We start from the raw sequence: 13,736 nt of genomic DNA, 5'->3' as shown, positions 1-13,736 counted from the left end.
GTGTGTATCCACCTGTAACAGGGCAGTTTACACAGATAAGCAGATTTAAAAACAAGAAATAATTGTATTACTACCAAAAAATAATGCAACACGGTCTACATTGATTATTGAGGTTGGAGATGGATCTCTGATCTGAAAAGATGGCATATTAACACACTGCACAATTTTTTTCTGTAATACACTGCATCTTAGCTTTGTTTCTCACTTTATTAATCATGATTTATCTTTTCCCCCTGCCTAAATCATTAGTCAGTGGTTAGATCAGATGTGGTGTTTACACATGGTGTATGTGTGTGAATTTGTATGTGTTTCTTGATTGTATCCCTGTCCCTGGTAATGCAGAACTTCTGTTTGGTGGCAAGAAAAGTTACTCTTTTGGACTACAGCTCCCAGGATCCTCTAGTCATTGTGACCACACATAAAACTATGTTGCACACACAGGGTTTTTTTGTATGCATGAATGATGTGAGATTCAGAAGAGAAATCCACGCACAAAAACCTGGCTCTGCATGTGGCACATCCTTGGTGGTTTGGAGCACTACTGGTTTTGTCACTTGAACAATAATCCCATACCCTCCACCATTTTGCAAATGAAAACTGGGATGTGTGGCCAGTCAACATCAGAGTGTGGTCAAGATGATAAAAAGTTATTAATGAGAAAGAATATACACATAGTAGAGGCTGCAGCAGTTTGCTTTTGCCTAAGCTTAATGGGAAGGGTAAGACTTCAACCCCTCCTGATGATTTAATGGAATGCAATCTACTTTGTACTTCAAACTAATTTTGCAGCAATTAAGGCAAGGGGAGAGAATGAATGTAGGAAAAGAGAGAAACTGGGACATTTTAAAAGCTGCTGAAAAAGTAGAACAGGAGATTAATCAGCACTGTCTCTGTCAACTTGGGACACTTGGAAGGTATGCAATACTTGGGCAAAATTGTGTCACTTTTTCAGAGTCTTGTGGTGATTGCCATAGCATGTTAGGAGAGATGCTTATTGGTCCTGATCAAGCATGTCAGCCTCTACATTCTGAAAGAGCTTCTTCTGTCTTTTTTCTTCCCAGGAGAATACACCATAGTTAAGACAGTCAAAGTACTTTTTAAGAGGTTTGAAAGATCTAGGCAAACCAAAAAGGCAAGTATACTCTAGCTGACTTTTCAAAACTTTTCCATTAGCCACATTTCTAGGAGGAAAAAAGTTAGGCTGAATCAGCCCAAAGGCCTATTTAGTTCAACACGATGAACCTACAGTGGCCAACTGCAAGACTATGGGAAGTCCAGAAGCAGGACATGGATGCAACAGCATTCTCCTGTTCATGTTCTCGAGCACTCTACTCTGCTTAGTTAAGTAGATATTTGTATACTTAACTAAGGATTTTTTCAGGTGGGCAAAAAGGACAGGAGCATAGCGTGATGCTCTCATTAGTGTTCCACGATTTGGCAAAGATTTTCAGATGTTGCTCTACACTGTGATAATTCCACCATTATTCCATGAATAAAGAGGAGTTTTCCAGCCACTTTTTATTCATGGGGATAGTGGTGGGATTATCACAGTGTCGCACAATATTGCCTGAAAATCTTTGCTAAATTGCGCTATGCTCCTGTCCTTTTTGCCCACTAGAAAAAGTCCTCTGGAGCCTCTCTTGGCCTGAACCTTCCCTCCAGCCTGACAGAAATGTCATTCAGTTATTCTGATTGCTGGCAGAATGGAGCTTCTTCTCCCCATGCAGTTGATGCTTGATAAACTAGGGGAAGTTACATTTGTGACAATAGTGATTAATTGTGATTAGGTAGCAATTGTGGATAGATTTACTCATCTGTAACTGTAAGTATTCATGATCATTACTTAGGCGGGTTACACACCGCCATTTAGTACGTATTCTATACGTACTAGGGTTAGGAAGGGGCGGTGCTTCCGCACCCCCCTAACCCTAGTACGTATAGAATACGTACAAGATGGCGGCGCCCTGTTCATACGGGCACCGCCATCTTTACGTATCGGACGCTGTGCGTCCGAATGTGTCACGGCGCTAATGACGTCGCAAATGCGCCCCTGGCGCCTTGTGACGTCATTAGGGCGCCGCAAGAAGAAGCTCCATTTTGGAGCTTCTTTTTTGCTCCGTAACGGAGCCGCGTGGTTTGGCTGCAGTGGCTCCCTTACGGAGCAAACAGCGGCGGCGGTCTATAACCCGCCCCAGTCACCATTACGACATTATTGCTATGATCATATCTCTCTCCCAGGCTAATTTACTGGGCATCAGTTGTGGTGAATCAGATGTGTCTGGGGTTCATTCTATAGCAGATTGCTCAATAGAGTGGTGGCATCATAAGGCAGAGGTCTGGGCTCCCTCTCAGAAGACTAACCGGGAGGGCTGGCTCACCACATACAGGGAAGGAAGTAAAACGAATACGCATTCACGTTGAGTCTCCCTTATCTGGAATTCCAAAATCCAAAATTGTCCTCTTGGGTGGTTGAGACAGTGACACCTTTGCTTTTGTGATGGTTCAGTGCACACAAACTTTGCTCAGTGCGCACAAGATTTGTTAAATTATTTAAAATGTTATTTATAGACTTATCTTCAGGCTATAAGGTGTATATCAAACATGTGAATTTTGTGTTTAGACTTGAGCCTTATCTCCAAGATTTCTCATTATGTATACATAAATATTCCAAAATCCCAAACAATTCTGGTACCACACATTTTGGACAAGGGAGGCTCAACCTGTATTAACATTTATAGTCCTCATTCTCTCCCTCTCCAATCCCGCTGCAACTCTACAACACTGTAAGATCATTAAGATAACATCCAGAAGGGCAGCTCCTAGCACTGTCAGCATAGCATAAAGATGTCATGCATATGTTCTGGCTTTCTCTCAAACAGAATTTTTTATGTTAAGGAAAAAAAAGATGGAAAATGGGAAAGGATGGGAGGGTTACCTGCAGAAGATTGCAACCTCCAGTGTCTTGGAAAATTCAATGCCTGAGGCAGAGATTGTACTAGAAAATCTCTGGAGTCTAAACTTACTTAACTGCACTACTGTTGCTCAGTGTCTTGAAACAGTGTCTTGAAACAGAGCAGAAGTATATGTGTCTAAAGGGAAAAGCATGTGATTCCTCTTCTGTGTAATGTGGGATAATCTAATCTCAACCTTATTAGCCAGCCAAATTTCTTTTATTTATTTTGCAGTTGCCAAGTTGGAGGCAGTTGCCAAGTTGGAGGCATGATAGTAATCTGAAAAGCAGCATCACGCTTTGGTTGACTCACACAGAGGTGGTCTATTTATTTCAAAAGCAACCATTATCCAAAGAGAATATTTCTATCTTGGTGAAAATTATGGCAGCTTTATTGGCTCCATCTGCAAAGGGCAAATCAACTATCTCTGTGGAAGAAGCAGAATATCTTCAAGGCACAAAAGAAGAAGAAGAAGAAGAAGAAGAAGAAGAAGAAGAAGAAGAAGAAGACTGTGTTCATTTCATAGATGTAATTAAATTCCATGCTTCATCAAAGATAGCAAAATTTAGTTAATAAGACCTCTGACTGGTATGCAAATGTAAATACATATTTTGTGAAGAGAGGCACATAACATTTTTTGAGCTGTGAACCAGCTCTGGAAGCACCTTTAACACTTTCTGTTCAAATTTACCTCTTGCTCCCCAATAATGAGCTTTGAAAACAATAACCAAAACAAGACAAAACAAAAACACCTATCTAATTTTGCAAGCTGTAACAGAAACATGATGGGCAGAGTGAAAATTGGTTGGTCCTGGAGATGTCACCAAGAAACTGCCTCCCAATCTCTAAAGTGTTTTAAAGATTCCTTTTAAAAATCAACACGGAGGTAAATGAATGGCTAGATGTGTGAATGGTCACACAGTGTTTTTTTTTTAAGTGTTTTTTTTAAGAAGACTCTCAACTTGGTATGAGAAGCTAGAATGATAATTTAGTCAGCAGTCAATTTTTTGATGATTGAGAACACAAACCCCAACTGATCAAGAGCTTTGTCCTTACCAGGCAAACTGAACCCGTGCTAAATCCAACTCTTTTTCCAGCCTAAAGATGCTGGAAATAACTTCCCTTGCTTAACTTTGTCCCAACCTAGTGACTGTGTCCATGGGCAGCAAATTGTTGAATCTGGCACAACTCAACCCCTTGCTCAACACATAATGTCTCAATGTGCTCCCCCTTTGTTTCTTCTGGCAGATTTGAGCCAGCAGGGCTGTTTAGCTGGCAGACGCTGCATGAAGATATCTGAGATCATGTCAGAACACCTAACACAACCCATACCAAGCCCTCAAATGTCAAAAAAGAAAAGAAAAGAAAAGAAATGGGCGGGAGGAAATCCCACACATCTAGATTGCCAGTTTAGATTTCTGACTTTGTATGTGTGCATGTTTATCAGGACTGGGAGGTGTAACTTTTTAAAACCATCATTCCTGGGTGCCTCCAAGAGTGGCAAACAAATTTCTGGCTTTAATTTTTTCCCCCATCAAGGATGTGGTGGAGCATTAAGCATATAGTAGACCAATGCAGATAGTTCACATCTACAGACTCTTAAAATATCATGAATAATAGATAGGTTTATTCATAGGAATTCAGGTCACTTAGTATTCAAAACAGAAACACACCTCTTAAAAAGCTCTCTTACCCATGAGCATAAGATCCATACTTGCATCCTAATACACATACAAACCAGTGGTATCCCCATCCCTGATATACGCCCGTGTGTGTGTGGGCTTCTGAGGGGCCAAAGGGGCTGCTGAGGGGTAGCCAAAAGGTTTCGCCTGGCCACTGCACAAGCCTCCTAATGAGGAAACCAGAGCTGCTGCATCAAAGTCAGGAGGGCCCACTCAGCCCTCTTTTTCACTGCTGCCATGAGGAGACTGGCACTGCTGAAGCCAGGTTGGGAGGGTCATGCTTGACTCTCTTCTTTGCTGCCTGCTTGGCCCTTCTCACCCCGCAGCCAAAGGAAGGTCTGACTAGGTGTCACCCCTCTTCTGAGGTGTCACCTGTTGTGGGCCGCACCCCTCTACTGATGCCACTGATACACAACAATTAAATTAGTTTCAGGTTTCAGTTTATTCATGACAACCAAATACAGGTTATGGTCATCAAATTACCAAAATAATTAAAACTCTTTAAAACTTCCACAGTCAATTAGCTCTATAACATATAGAGCAATATTTTTACGCTAAAATTACAAAAATATTTCATACACTAACATCACAATTTTCCATACTCTATTTAAATTAATATAATCTGTTTAATGAAGATTCCCATGCAGTCCTTTATCCTCAAAGTCTAATCTAACTTTATCCTCAAAGTCTAATATAAGTTAATACATGACAGACTTAGTTGTATTAACTAACAAGTAAGTGATTTTCTCCAAGTCATTTTGGTTAGCTACAAGTTCAAAACTTCTCTTCAGAAACTTATCTCTTGGGGTTTTATATATCTTACAATGCAGCATATAGTGTATGGTGTCTTCAATATCTCCATTTCCATAAATGCAAGTATGCTGCTCCTTGGGAATCTTTTTATATTTTCCTTCAATGTAGTTGGTTTTTATTGTCTGGAATCATAGGGCTATAAAAGCCCTACGAAGAAGAGGTTGAGTTATTTCTGATAAATATTTTTCCTCTCCAAAACATACTTTTAGAAAAGGGAAACTAGAAGAGAACTTTGAAGCTCTAATGGCATTAATATCCTGCAGAGCATAATGCTCTTGCATCCTTTCTTTGACGAGTTTCCTACTATGCTGTATATCACCCCCATAGAGTCCAGGCCAAATTTCTTCAAATTTGCTTCACATTCTGATAGCCATGAATTTTTATAGATAGAACGTCTTTGTTCATCTACAGCGTGAGTTACTAATTCATTGACCGAATATTTCAGTTTTACAGAATAAAGAAATGATGCATATAAGAGGTGATAAGATATAGGCATTAATCCAACTCCTGCTCGCATATAGCTAACTGGTATTCCTAATGGGAGGCCCAATATTGTTCTTAAAATTTTATTTTGTAAGACCTCTAATTTATTTGTCTTAATATTTCCCCATACCTCTGCTCCATATGTAATCCGTGATATGAGCTTTGCCACTTAAACCCTTACAGTTGGCACAATTGCATTTCCACCTTTGACTCTAGGAAATTTTAAGACAGTTTGAATAGATCGTTGTGCCTTCAAATTTACAGCTGTCAAGTGGCTATTCCATGAGCCGTTTCCAGAAAAGCAAATCTCTAAGTAGTTAAATTGCTTGACTTGTTCCAGGTGAAACTCATTCAGTACCCATTTATGTTTGGATGGATGTTTGCCAAAGACCACAGCCTTTGTTTTTGTATAGTTCACACAGATTTGTTCTTTGTTACATACTTCTCCCTAAGTTTTCAATAATCTTCTCATACCTATTAATTTTTTTGCCAAAAGGACTATATCATCTACATATAGTAGAATATTAATTTTATGATTTCCCAAGGACACAGGAAAATGAGAGTTATTGACCAGTTGAGTGATTATATCATTTACATTAATATTAAACAAAAATGGGGCAATCAGACAGCCTTGTCTCACACCCTTGGATGTTTTAACCTTTTCTGATAATTGTCCTGTTTTAGTTGGATACTAGTATCTGAGTATACATTCTTAATTAAGATCAGCAAGCGTCTATTCATTCCCAACCTCCACAATGGAATTTGATCAAATTTTGATCAGTTCTGCAGCACAGCTACAAACTCAGTTAAAACCATTATCAGAACAATGAAAAGATTACTTAAATACTAATTGTGCCACACTAGAGGAATCTAGATATAAACTTGCACATTATACCCTGACATAAACATCACTAAAAAGTCTCTAGATGAACAAGCTATATCACATTGGTGGGAAACAATATTCAATAGAAATATAGAGCTAGAGAATGAAAACATCCTAACTAATAATCAACTGAAGCAAATAAAAATGGTCAAAGATAAACAATTAAATTACTTACAACACTGGAGGGAGTATTAAGGATATGAAAAAGATACTTTGGAAACTATCACTCCCAGAATCCCTCAATTATATTCTGAGGGTTATAGTCCAAAAATTAACTTTTCCAGGCCCTGATAAATTGTTTCCAGCAATACTCACTTGAGCAGCTTGGGAGGTTATTGCTGGGTTTATTAATTTGACTTACCTGTCTCGGTTTAAATTTCAGTTCGGACTGCTTTGTGATCTTATCAGAAGGTTTTGCCACCGAATTTGCTGCCCAAATACAGCCCAAGTGCATCCCCACTTTCAGGACCGCTCCATGCGGTTCTTTTCTGATCCGGGAGTCTTCTGCCTTAAGAAAATGTTTGCTGGAGTGCTCCTGGAAGAAAGGATGCACCCGAGCTGTATTTGGGCGGCAAATTCAGTGGGGAAAACCTTCTGATAAGATCAGGATGCAGCCCGAATTGAAATTTAAACTGAGAGAGGTAAGCTGAATTAATAAACCAAGTGATAAGCTCCCTTGATCTCTTCAATACAGAGATATTTCCACAAACTACACAAAGGTCTTCATTCTGTTAGTAACTGATATACATATTAACTGCAATTTATGCACACATAAGTGCCATTTTGGATAGGGCACAGAGAACATTTCCTTTTCCCTTGTGTGCTAACCAGAAACTTCTCACCACTCAGATGTGGAGCCCCAAGAGGGGATCCTGCTGCCACTTATTATTGGGCTGGAGTAGGAGGGGAAACCTGGGCAGGAAGAGAGAGAAAGGGGGATTGGGAGATAGAAAAGGTGGGAGAGAATGGGGTGGCCCAGAGAGGGGGGAGAGTGGCAGAAAGACAGGATCCACACAATGGCTGTAAAGATGACAAGATTCTAACTTGCACCAAAATGGAGGGGCTGGACACCAAGCTATAGGTTAAGTGGAATGAACACAATTGTAATACATCACGTACAAGTCAGAGACATTTAAATGCAATTCCTTCTGTTGTAAACAGTGTGTAAGGAAAAGGAGGGAGGAGACATTGGGCTCCATGGTTTCCAGACCAGTATGTGCCCAAGCAAGGCATTAAACAACAGGGGTCTAGCAGCATCTGGCAATGTTTGTTGTATTTGCCAGTCTGTGAGATAAGCAAAACCAGTTTGTCAGAGGAGAGGTGCCCTGCAGATGCCAAACCTCAGGTTAGCCATTCCACCATTAACCATCCAGCAGCCCAAGGGCTTCCTTCCTAACAATTCAATTCATTCCTGATGCCCCCTATCCCTTTTCATACCAGTGAATAGTAACAAAGTAGTGCAAGGTGTTGCTCCATGTAATGGGAAGATTAATAGCCCTGTTTTAAAACCCAAAAGAAGTGGAAGAAAACCCCAGGGAAGGAAAAAACAACACAACTGCATGTCATAATAACATGGAAAATTCCTTCCCACTCCCAGAAGGCAAACAGCTTCAGCCTGAGGATTTGCAGGTGAACATAATGGTACCAAGGGTGGGAGCAAGAGTTGCTGGCCTGGGTGAAAACAGAAGACCACAGAACCTGCTGGCCACAGGCAATCTCATGAGATTTGAATTCTCACAAGACTTTGTATGTGATCTAAGCCATGCTTCACTTCAGATCTCAGCTGCTCAACTAGGCCTGGTGCCAATCTGAGGACTCCATGCAACAGCGTGCGCGCACACACACAAACAGAGCATTAAGGCATTGGATGTAAGCTAATCAAAGTTCATTTCAAAATTGCTGTTCAAAAGCTGTGGGGAGAGCTGACCAGACCCCCAAGTATTCGATTACAAATGAGCCAAAAGCAACAAACACATAAAAAGCACAGACAGAAAGGGCAGAGATGTACACATGGGGTCTAAAAGTGGAGCAGCCTAGCTATCTTTGCCTTCCTAAGAGCAAAACAAGATGCTAGTCACTGACATCTTTATGGATGTAATGATAAATAGAAAAGCATGCAATACATAACAATGCTCAGAAGTAAATTCCATCTGGAATTACTGCCAGGTAAGTGAATAAATGATTACAGCCTGAACGCATTGTTGTCTGCCAGCTTAGGGAGAAGTAGGGACTGGCCCATTTCTGTTGCTGTGTTGTCATCACAAAGGCACTGACCCCCAGAGACTCCATCCTACTGATCCCCATCCTACCCCGCGGATAGCTGGGTGTTTAGTTTCATGTCCCAGCTCCATTAGTTTGTTCGTAAAATTATTTTATAGTTGTGCTTTCCTGCAGAAAGATCTTTATAGCTGTGCTTTCCTACAGAAAGATCTTAATTGAAAGAAAAAGAGAGATGAAACATGACATAGAAAGAAAAATATTGTTTCAGACAAATGGCTCCATCTTATTATCAAAAGAGGAGATGGTTCTTTTCGTATCTCCCACGTGTGAATCTGGCGTTGAGTTCATGTATTATTTGTGTCTCATGCTCAAGGCATCTGCTTTTGATTTGGATGTTAATCTGGAGGGCAAAATGGCTGCTGTTTCCATTTCACTTTTAATTGGATGTTCAATGAGGCACAGATAATGACCTAATTTGGACACTTGGAAATCAGCAGCCAAACCAATTCCCATTAACAATTAATCAAGCAAATATTGGCCAAGCACCCCCAGATGATTTCTTACAGGTTTAAAATTTACACTGCTTGGAGGAAAGCTTAGCTTGGCTGTAGAATGCATGAGGTCCCAGATTCATTATGTGGCACCTCTGGTTAAAATAATCACCTGGCAAGTGGTGGGATACATCTCTGCTTGAGAATCTGGGAGAGCTGCTCCCAGCTGCAACAGGCTATAGTAAATAAACTGGTCTACTTACACAAGAATGTTTGTGTTCCTCTGTCACACTTGTAGCTATATAATTCTGGCTTGAGTTGACAATTTGCCTGAAATTGTCTAAAGAGCATTGTAATGAACTAGTTTAATGTTGATTAAACATTCCTTTGGATGCCTAAACTGTATTTTAAAAGATCAAAAGAAGTATTAAAATACAGCCATGCTAGAAATTTGGAGGATGAAGGTAAATTTCATTGGGAAAGCAGAATTCATATTTGTGGCAGTGAGGTGAGTGGAAATGCCCTTATTTTTGTCCTCCACTCCTGAGCACTTAGACATCTGAGATGTTTATCATGTGTTTCCAAGAAATAAAGTGTGAACAAAATAAAGCACATATTAAAAAATGTGAATCAATAAAATTTACATAATTGTTTAGAAATATATAGTAATATATAGAATATACAAATTGAACAAATACATGTGCAATATTAGGGGAAGGGTCTAAAAAACATCCATGTAGAAAACGTATTGCAGAATTTCAATGCAGGATGAAAATATAAACCTGATACAAAACAAGAGTACTAGAGAATTGGGATAAATTAACCAAAATCGATTTGCAAAGGGATATTGTAGCAACTTTGAGACTAATTGTGTGAGAGATTGTAGCATAACCTTTCGTAGACTTGGAGCCCATACAGACAGGCCAAAATAAAGCTGCTTTGGGTCACTTTGGAGGTATGCTGTTTAAATGATGCATGTGTCCTAAGAGGCCAGAAGCCATGTCAAAACCACGCTCCAGTCCTAAGAACTGGAGCGCAGCTTTGGCACTGCTTCCGGCCTCTTAAGATGCATGTGTCATTTAAACAGCATACCTCCAAAGTGACCTGAAGCAGCTTTATTTTGGCCTCTATGTATGGGCCCTTGGTCTGCTTCCTCAGATGCAACAAGTAGACAAAGTTTATGAAAGTTTGTGCTACAATGTCTTTCACACAGTTATTCTCAAAGGTGCTGCAAAATCCCTTTGCTTACTGATATTCCTGACTAACATTATGTCTCTGAATTCACCAAAATCAAGGCAGAGATTTTTACACCCCAGGTTTCTGATCATATTAATAGCCTCAGTGTGATTTAAAATGAGCCCTAAACAAACTTGTAAAGAGGAAATAAATATAGAGAAAACATTGCATTGAAGAAAACCTGTTGAACAAAATGTTGCTTTTTGCCAATTTTCCCATTCATTGATCAGCTGAATAAATTTTAGAGGCTGCAGTCTCATGTACAATTAGAACTTGCTCTTGTGAGTGAGTGTGCCATTAAGTCACCTGTTGTCTTATGGTGACTCCATGAATTTCTAAGGAAAGGAATACTCAGAGGTGGTTTTGATAGTTCCTTCCTCTAAAATATCACCTACAGCACCTGTCTTTAGGGTATTTATGCTTGCTTAATTTGTTCTTAGGTCCTGTTAAAGTAATGGAAAATTACATCTGGGTAAGCATGAACAGACTGCACCCTAAGCTGACCACCTATTAAAGATGCTCCTTTGACTTTATACTTCATTGACCACATTACCCAGTTATAGCACTTTAACTCCACATTAATTGCCACAGCTGCATCCTATGGAATCCTGGGATATGCACTAAAGCTCTCTGGTGTGAAATTTTAAGGACTCTTCCCTAGATTGCAAACAGCAGGATTTCATAGGATGCAGCCATGGCTATTAAAGTGGAATCATAGCTGCTATAATTGTGTAGTGTGAAAGGGCCCGGTTTTGTGCACACAAATCTTTCTGAGTCCTCTTCTCAAATCTCACCATGTGTGAAATAATTCCCACTCCCTTTTATGTAGCTCTTAGTGCTTTTGGATTCTATGCATAATCAGTTTATGGCAATAGCTTCATAAGCCAGTTAATATCATTCATTCAGGCATCACAAATTCCAGGTAAGAGCATTAGTCAGCTTTCTGCTTACATGAACACTTCAGACCAGGTGTTCCAATTGAGATCTATGCCAAGATCACCCAACATGTGTTAATCACTAGTATTCATGCTAGAAAATGTCCCTTTTAAAACCTATTCAGGAATCTCAAGAGTCCCAAAATCAGATCAGAACAAAAGAGAGTGGAAGTTCGATGTGGAGGAGGAGGAACAGAAGGAGGTAAATAAATTGCAAATAGATTTAGAATATGAAGACAGAAGTCATCTAAAGTAATGGGTTTTAATGAATGGTTAAAGTTGCCATATTTAACTAAAGTGGCTCAGATCCTCAGATGTTGGGTTTTCTTGCTGGCCACCTATAATTCATGATTGCTATCCTCATCATAGTTATTTGGACAGTGACTCCCTAAATTTCTCTGGTATTTTGCCATAATGACTGAGCAATTCTGGAAGTTGTGATCCAAAAAAGTAACTTTTCCAGAACCTGACATCCATAGATATATGCATGGCGGGGCCTGATGGAGAAGAAGGTAGAGAAAGGACAAGGAAAGGTAAGAATCATTTGCTGTCCCTGTTGTTCAGAAGGAATCCTGTTTCTTACATGTTCAAAACATGCAATGGTCACACACGCTCCAGGTAACTGAAACATGAATTTAGTTCCTGCTACTGCTTCATATTTCCCCCCCTTCAATATCAGGCTAGGTGGGAACCAGTAGATTTACTGAGCACATAGTGGGACATCATTGCACAAGGTTGTTGATTAGCAAGAGTTATAAGCAAAAGTTGCAACTTGTACAAGCCTGGGTAGAGGAGGGAATCTCTTGAAGCATGTGCCTCTGCTCATGGCCTCATCACAGCCATGCTTGCAGGACAGAACTTTACTGATTGATTGAATTTATATCCTGCCTTTCTTCTGCACAGGATCCAAGGGAAGAATGTTACTCATTTCTGTAAAAGTTGGAGCCAGAATATTTCTCATTTTACAAACGGCACAATCCACACTACAAATGGATTACAGTTCCTCAAATCTTCCAGCATAATGACTAGTGGCTCCTAGGCTTAAAGAATGCTCATCAGCTGAAACAAATTGTACAGGGCCAGCCCTACTATTGTACAGAGTGAGGCAATTACTTCAGGCAACTGATACTGGAGGTGCCACTAGAACTCTTCTTCAGAGTCTCATAGTACCACGGCCTGTCTGGCACCCTTTAAATTACCCTGGTATCTTCCCATTGTTGTTTTCCTGCAAGTTATTTCTAATTTATGGTGACTCTAAGGTGAACCTATCACAGGTTTTTCTTGGGAAGATTTGTTTAGAAGGGGTTTGCCTTTGTCTTCCTCTGAGGCTCAGGGAGTGAGATTTGCTCAAGTTCATCAGTGAATTTCCATGGCTGAGCTAGGATTTGAACTCTGGTCTCTTCAGTCATAGTCCAACACTCCACCCACTACATCCCACTGGCTCACTCCTCTACCATTACCATATCTGAAATAAGATTCACCTGCTACCCCTGTCAACCTCTATGCACAAAATGGAGAAAGGCACCATCGCAGCAACATTGCCCTCGGCATGATCAGTACATGCTTACATAACCTAACGTGCAAATGTATTTTACGATAGAGATGAATCTTACACTGGATAAATTGATGAACAAACAAAAATGTTCCTTGACTGAGGAATTATTTGTTCTAGGATAAATTATGAGCTTGGACAAGTTACTTTTGGGGACTTCAGAATCCCTTGGCCAGCATGACCACAGTATATATGTATATATCACACTAAGCTCTTGACTTGCTCTGATGTGTTAATTCTTCTCAATTATTAGTTAAATGACCCATTACCTACCAAACAGTAGTCAAACTTTTGCAATACAATTCTCTGCCACATGCCTTTAATGTGCAGATTACTAGAAAAATGCTTTTTTGTCAGGCCTGTGCTGACAATGCACAGTTCCTTTGCTCTCTAATAACTGTTCTAAGGTATGTTTCAGTTTCATTAAGTGGGCTGTAATGTATTGAGAACTAAAATGCAAGTCAAGTAGGTGGGAAATGCCTTAATAGAA

Source organism: Sceloporus undulatus, chromosome 5 (genome assembly GCF_019175285.1).
Source record: "Sceloporus undulatus isolate JIND9_A2432 ecotype Alabama chromosome 5, SceUnd_v1.1, whole genome shotgun sequence".
Classification (NCBI taxonomy): domain Eukaryota; kingdom Metazoa; phylum Chordata; class Lepidosauria; order Squamata; family Phrynosomatidae; genus Sceloporus; species Sceloporus undulatus.
This window is presented reverse-complemented; position numbering follows the sequence as displayed.